Here is a 6,247-nt window from a genome sequence, read left to right as displayed (position 1 = left end):
GGCAGGGAGTTCCAAAGTCTGAACCCAGCCAGTGAGGAGGCCCTTTGAGTCAGAGTTTAGCTGATGTCATAATGAGCGATGGAAGGAATTTTCCTCCAGGTCTGATAAACTGATGAACTCATGGATTTTTTTTCCTATGACGGGCAACAGATAGCATGCAACTCATTTGCTTCAGGCACTAGAGGAGTGGGACAAGCTTGCTCTCAAATTATTACAATAGAAAGTGGGTTATGAAGTTTAAGAACACAGGACTTTTATGGACTTTCCCCCCTGCTTTATAAATCTGCAGTTGTTTGCCAGTTATTGCAAGGAATCCAGACATCCTCTCTCTGCTTTTATTCCAAGGAAATGGCTGTTCCCCTTTATTCAAAAAACATTATGTTACTACGGAAGTGTTAAGAATTAGATATAGGAAAGCCTATGGAGTTTAGAAAATGACCTACAATGTCAATAGTAGAGCTATGTAAGGATGAAGACATACATAATATTGTTAGGAGCTTGGGCGGTGTGTGTGTGTCAGTCTGGGTCCCTTCCAATGGCGGACCTTATGGTTTCAAAATTCAGCAGCACTCTGTGTGATGCCAAAATTTAGTACCTCCCCTGCCTCTCGCCTTCCATTCTACCTCATGGCTGCAGTGCCGCCAAGGCTCCATACAAGAAACCCTGGAATCAGAGTCAGAGAGCTGTGCAACAACACAAACAGACCTCATTGCTAATTCTTCAGCATTGCAAGTGAAATGAATGATCCAGGGTTTAGTGCAGAGATAATAAATGGAAACCAGATTGAAGTAGTTCGTTATGTATTGAAGTTCTCACCCTAGGCCACTAGGGGTGTGTGTATATAGTTCATTCTGCTGCAGTTTTCACTCAGGTCCGCACATGCAAATGAGGGATTGAAAGTGACGTTCAGGGATTGGGTAACTACAGAAAGTTGTTACTGTTGCTTGTAGCTGAGTTCTATATAAGCAGGCTGCTGAGCCCTTCAGTCCAGTTCTGTTCTAGCCTCAGAATAAACACAGCTGCTTGAACAATCACTGTTTCGTCTGCTATGTCCACCCAATATTTAATATAGTTTTAGTAGAGTGCAGAGATCAGAAGCAAAACTGATGAGGATCAGTGAAATATGAGGCCTTGGAAAAGGAGAATCTGCTCCAGAACTTTAAGGAAGTTAAAAAGATAGAATCACAGTAGTTAGCAAGAGATTAAAGCTGTGCAGTGCACGTTGGAACAGCACCTAAGGGCCAGAGTAGCTGCAGAGAGGTTTTCCATGCTCATTTGGGGAAATATAGTTACATGAAAGGCAATTTGGCAGCAAGTGGCAAAACCCTTAGTCAGGTAACCACAAATGAAGCGGACAAACTAAAGGCTCCGGTAAGCAATCTTCAGAAACCCATGAGCATGGTGTGGCCAAAGACTGTGTTCAGACTCATACTATAGTTGTGGACCAAGAAGCTGAGGCTCTATGTAAAGCACAGCTGCTTTTCCCCCAATCTGGTCCCCCCCTCCCTGCAAGCTGTTTTGGACTACAACTCCCATCAGCCCCCAGGTAGCAGAGCCATGCTGGCTGAAGATGATGCAAGTGGTAATATAAAACAGCTGGAGGGTAGCAAATTGGAGAAGGCTGAGGTAAAATCTCAAGCTGATGACTGCTTGCACTCCAGTGTGAAGGCCGCATCACAGCAAAAAGGGTTTTCCTGCCCCTGCTCAGGATTAAGTTCCAGACCTACGGGCTTGGAAAGCCAGTTTCTCATGAAACGTGAAGATATCTGAACTAGAGTCAGTGGAGCTGTTTGGTAAGCAGAACATATCTTCTTATTTTCCCGGAATTGTTATTGTAGGACAAGACTGCTGTCCCTGGGATCCTGGGCTGTCGTTCTCATGCGCAAATAATGTGTATAGTCATTTGGCCTTGGGTATGTGAACAGAATGCAGTTTTATGCACGATATACAAAGATACGACGAGGCCTAAATGTTTCCTTTTCTTAAAAACAAGCAGCAGCCTTGGGAGGAAGCTGTTGTGGGCAGCAGTGAGACCGAGGAAGGTGTGGCTTTGCTTGACCCTCTCCTCCTCTGGCGTTCTCCTACTCCAAATCTCATCCGCTCCAAGCCGATTTCTCCTCCAGGCTGGGTCAGTGTGCAGAGCAGCTTTGGTGGGGTGATTTGGAGTGGGAAAGCAGCTGGTAGGGAAAGGGTGAAGCAACACCACTCCTCTTGCCAAACCCTCCACCCCCTGAAGGTGCTTTTCGTTACAGAGAGAGAGAGAGAGAAAAGACTCCTGTGTGGCTTCCCTATATCCATGTGCTCTCCTTCCCAGAGCTGATAAGCATAGCACTCGCAAGCTGGCCAGTAGCATAGAAAAAGCCTTTATCCTGGCGGACTCAAGATACCCTCCTCCTATTCAGTGTTTTGTCATGCCCTCAGTGGAGAGGGGCCTGCTGAGGCATGCCTGGGTAATACTGGCTCCCTTGGAAGTATACGAATGTGCTTATTCTCATCTCTTACACAGCTTAAAAGCCAATTATTCAGCGGCTCAGCTGCTACCAACGCCTTCATTTTCTCTTGAGATTACATTTTTATCCAGATGGTGCTGCCCTTAGCCCTTGTCAGTGACCCATAGATGCTCGTGATGGTAGGCAAGGTGTAAATCCGCTTTCTCAGGGTCTACCCTTACGTCTGGCAAGACTGCTTAATACTGTGGTTGAATAGAGCTAGAAGATAGGTTAGGCTACAGTCATGGAAAATAGATAAGATTAAGAAAGATAGAAGTTTGATAAGGAAATTAGATTAAGAATAAGATAAGGTGTTACCAATGACTTACAATGTTAAGAAATTACTAACGATGTTATACAATGAACGCAGAAGGAGAGGACGTGAGGAAGTCAATTAACAATGTTAAGGAAGGAATAATTATAGTTATTCTAGTTGTTTTTTGTGGTTATTGTTGTTTTTTATGATTTTTGTATTTTGTATTTTTGTTAATTTTTGTTACAGTGTGTAGTGTAAGTTTCTATGTATGTGTTATATTGTTGAAAAGTTAATAAAATTCTATTAAAAAAAATACTGTGGTTGAATACCTGCGGTTAAAGACACAAGTTCTGGTGGTTGTTCAAAAAAAAAAAAAATTGAAGGGAGGGTGGGGTTTTTTCCCCCTTCCTAAAAATAAGCTGCAGGACTCATGGGTACAAGCATTCTGGCACAAGATGGCTGCCATAGGCACCCAAAATATGAGTGGTGCGTTAAGTTAGGCTGCATCTAGACTAAACGTGAGGGCAGTTGGCTAGCTTAGGGGTGCCCAAGGTAAGTTGTGCGACCCACACGGCCCTGTCCACTTCCCATCTTTCGGCACCTGCTGCCTGAGATGAGCGCCTCACGTGGTCCCTGGCATCCACCTCAGGCGGCAGATACTGAGGTGGGCAGACCTGGGCCAGCCTGCTGCTCCCTCCTGCCTTATTGTGAGGTGAAAGAGAAGCGGTGTGCTCACCTGCCCAGCCATAGGTGTAGCAGCAGCAACACCACCAGGAGAAAGAGCGGGTAGAAACCAGTATTGATGCACCCACCTGCTTCCTCTTCCATCTTAGGGGCCAGTGATGGTTGTTGAGGCCTGGCGACAGCATCATTATGACCATGCCTGCAGAGGTTTGTCTGCTTTCTCCCACACTTCAGCCTTGCCAGGGTTTGGTGTAGCAGTCGCCTTGCAATTTGGGTGAGCAGCAGTTGAATCCTTGTTCCTGTCTTTCACTATGGCGCCCTAAGATGCTCTTTAAAACTATCGAGGTCCTTGCTTTTTTCTCATATGTATATATGTGTGTGCGTGTGCATATGTATGTTTGGGGGGTCTGCTTGGTTGGGAGGCATTGTCTGTTTGAGGGTGGCATTTCCTATAAGTGTATACATATTTACTTTATTTCATAAAATTTAGAATCGTTGAGTTGGAAAGGGCGACAAACGTCATCTAGTCCAGCCCCCTGCAACGCAGGAAATTTTTGCCCAAGGTGGGGCTCGAACCCACGACCCTGAGATTGAGAGTCTCATGTTCTACCGACTGAGCCATTTATACACTGCCTGATTGTAAAAAGCAGCAGCAAAGCGGTTTACAAAAGGTGAAGCAGTAAAATTGAGAAGAAGAAAAATACAGCCCTACTTTAGAACATACGAAAGTTAAGGTGCTAAAACAGATTAAAAGGACCTCAGGTTTCTAAGCATCTGGGTAGGCTTGTTTAAACAGGAATGTTTCAAAAAGGAGTATAGGGAAACGCCTGCTTGATCTCAATAGGCAGGGAGTTCCAAAGAGTAAGACGCTGCCACACTAAACGGTTGAGTTCTTAAAAACGTGGAACAGACACCATGTGGCACCTGTAGTAGTTCCAGTTCCGCCGATCAAAGTTGTTGCGTGGGCACACGTGTAGGGTAAAGCAATCTCATAGGCAAATTGATCCCAACTTAGTTATATGCTTATAGGAATGCCTTGGCTCAGTAGCAAATCGGCAACCAGTTCAGATCAAGCGTGAGAGAAGCCCCACATAGAGCGCATTGCAGTAATCCAGTCTTGATGTTTTGCCTATTTTCTCAGTGTGGGAGGGTACCGTATTTTTCGCTCCATAAGACGCACTTTTTTCCTCCTAAAAAGTAAGGGGAGATATCTGTGCGTCTTATGGAGCGAATGGTGGTCCCTGGAGCTGAATTGCCCAGGGGCCAAAAGAGGATCATGCTTTTTATTTTACAAAGAGAAAAGTGGGTGTTGAAAGGACCCCGCTGAGCAGCTGAGCAGCAAGAGATCGGGAGAGAGTCCCCGGCTCCCTTTCAGCCCCGCCCCCTTGCCCAGGCCTCCATTGTTGAATGTGCTGCAGAGGGAGGTTGTTTGTTTCCCCAGCGACATGTGAGGCTGGCTGATTAGATTATCTGTCTAAAAAAGCTGCAAAACTTTTAGCTAATCCTCCAAAAAAACAGGGTTTTCCCCTTTGCAAAAAAAGCTGCAAAACTTTTAGTTGATCCTCAAAAAAACAGGGCTTTTCCCTTTGCAAAAAAAGCTGCAAAACTTTTAGGTGATCCTCAAAAAAACCAGGGCTTTTAGAGGAGGAAAACCAGAAAAATATTTTTTTTTCTTGTTTCCTCCTCTAAAAACGAGGTGTGCCCTATGGTCCGGTGCGCCTTATGGAGCAAAAAATACGGTATATGTGCGTCTCAGTACCACCTGTTTTATGTGAAATGGGTATTTTGCGGCGCCCCTGACAGTTTATTATATTTCCAAATGTGTCCCTAGGCCTGAAAAAAGATGGGGAAGCCCTGACCTATGGCCTGCCAGCCAAATCCAGCCTGCCTGCAACCGGGAGGAAGCAGAACTGGGTGAGTGGAATGGGGACTGAGAGAAACAGTTGGGGGGGGGGAATATATAAAAATAGATGTGTCAATAAATATATAGATATGATTCTGTCACAGACAGTTGACTGCGGAGTATTGCTCAGCTTGTTTGTTCTTTGCTCTTTTAGCAAAGCGCCATTCCAGGGTTGCTGGGCGCCTTCGGCTTCTATCCTTTAGTAATGGGGGCGGATTAATTTGGAGTCATGGGCCACTGAGCTGAGAGCTCAGGTGTGTCAGAAATCGCAGGTGGCTGGTGCTGACTAGACAGCAACTGAATGCACAATTCTTTGATTAGGCTCCCGGGAATGGAGTAATTAGCAGCAATGAATATACCACAGCTTGCCTTCTACTGCCTCATTAGCTGCAACACCGGTGTTACTTTTAAAAGCTTCAGGGAGCGAGGGGGGCAAGTGTAACTTCTCACCCAAGCTATTGGAAAGTTGAAGTTCGTGAGGGGAAGAGCGCTGGCGTAAGCATTTTCGGATTTCACCAAACGGGCCTCCATGGCCGCTGGCATTAGTTGCTACGTAGTGCCTAGGGAACTCTAAAGATAGCTGCGAGCCTCGCGATGGCAGACTTTGGTCGGGCTATTAAAAGGATTTAAATCAGGGGTCAGCAAACTTTCTAAGCAGGGGGCCGGTCCATTGTCCCTCAGACCTTGTGGTGGGCCGGACTATATTTTGAAAAAATAATAATGAATGAATTCCTATGCCCCACAAATAACCCAGAGATGCATTTTAAATCAAAGGACACATTCTACTCATGTAAAAACACGCTGATTCCCGGACTGTCCACGGGCTGGATTTAGAAGGCGATTGGGCCGCATCCGGCCCCCGGGCCTTAGTTTGGGGACCCCTGATTTAAATGGTAGATAAAGATGTATACTTAA

The 6,247-nt window shown here is 45.5% G+C and overlaps 1 long non-coding RNA gene and 1 other non-coding gene across 2 annotated transcripts in view; one reads left to right on the top strand and one right to left on the bottom strand.

Moving 5' to 3' along the window:
- The first annotated feature begins 1,632 nt into the window (after positions 1-1,632).
- The window catches only part of LOC117043269, a 67,308-nt gene continuing 62,693 nt past the window's right edge, over positions 1,633-6,247 (top strand). Inside the window, exons 1-2 of the long non-coding RNA XR_004426171.1 lie at positions 1,633-1,793; positions 5,261-5,343. This is a non-coding gene — a long non-coding RNA (uncharacterized LOC117043269). The remainder of the gene's footprint in view (positions 1,794-5,260; positions 5,344-6,247) is intronic.
- On the bottom strand, positions 3,985-4,057 carry TRNAE-CUC. Its single transcript has one exon. It is a non-coding gene; the product is annotated as a tRNA-Glu (tRNA).

This window comes from Lacerta agilis, chromosome 3 (genome assembly GCF_009819535.1).
Source record: "Lacerta agilis isolate rLacAgi1 chromosome 3, rLacAgi1.pri, whole genome shotgun sequence".
Lineage (NCBI taxonomy): Eukaryota > Metazoa > Chordata > Lepidosauria > Squamata > Lacertidae > Lacerta > Lacerta agilis.
The sequence above is the reverse complement of the archived record's forward strand: the minus strand, read 5'-3'. Positions and strand labels throughout refer to the sequence as shown.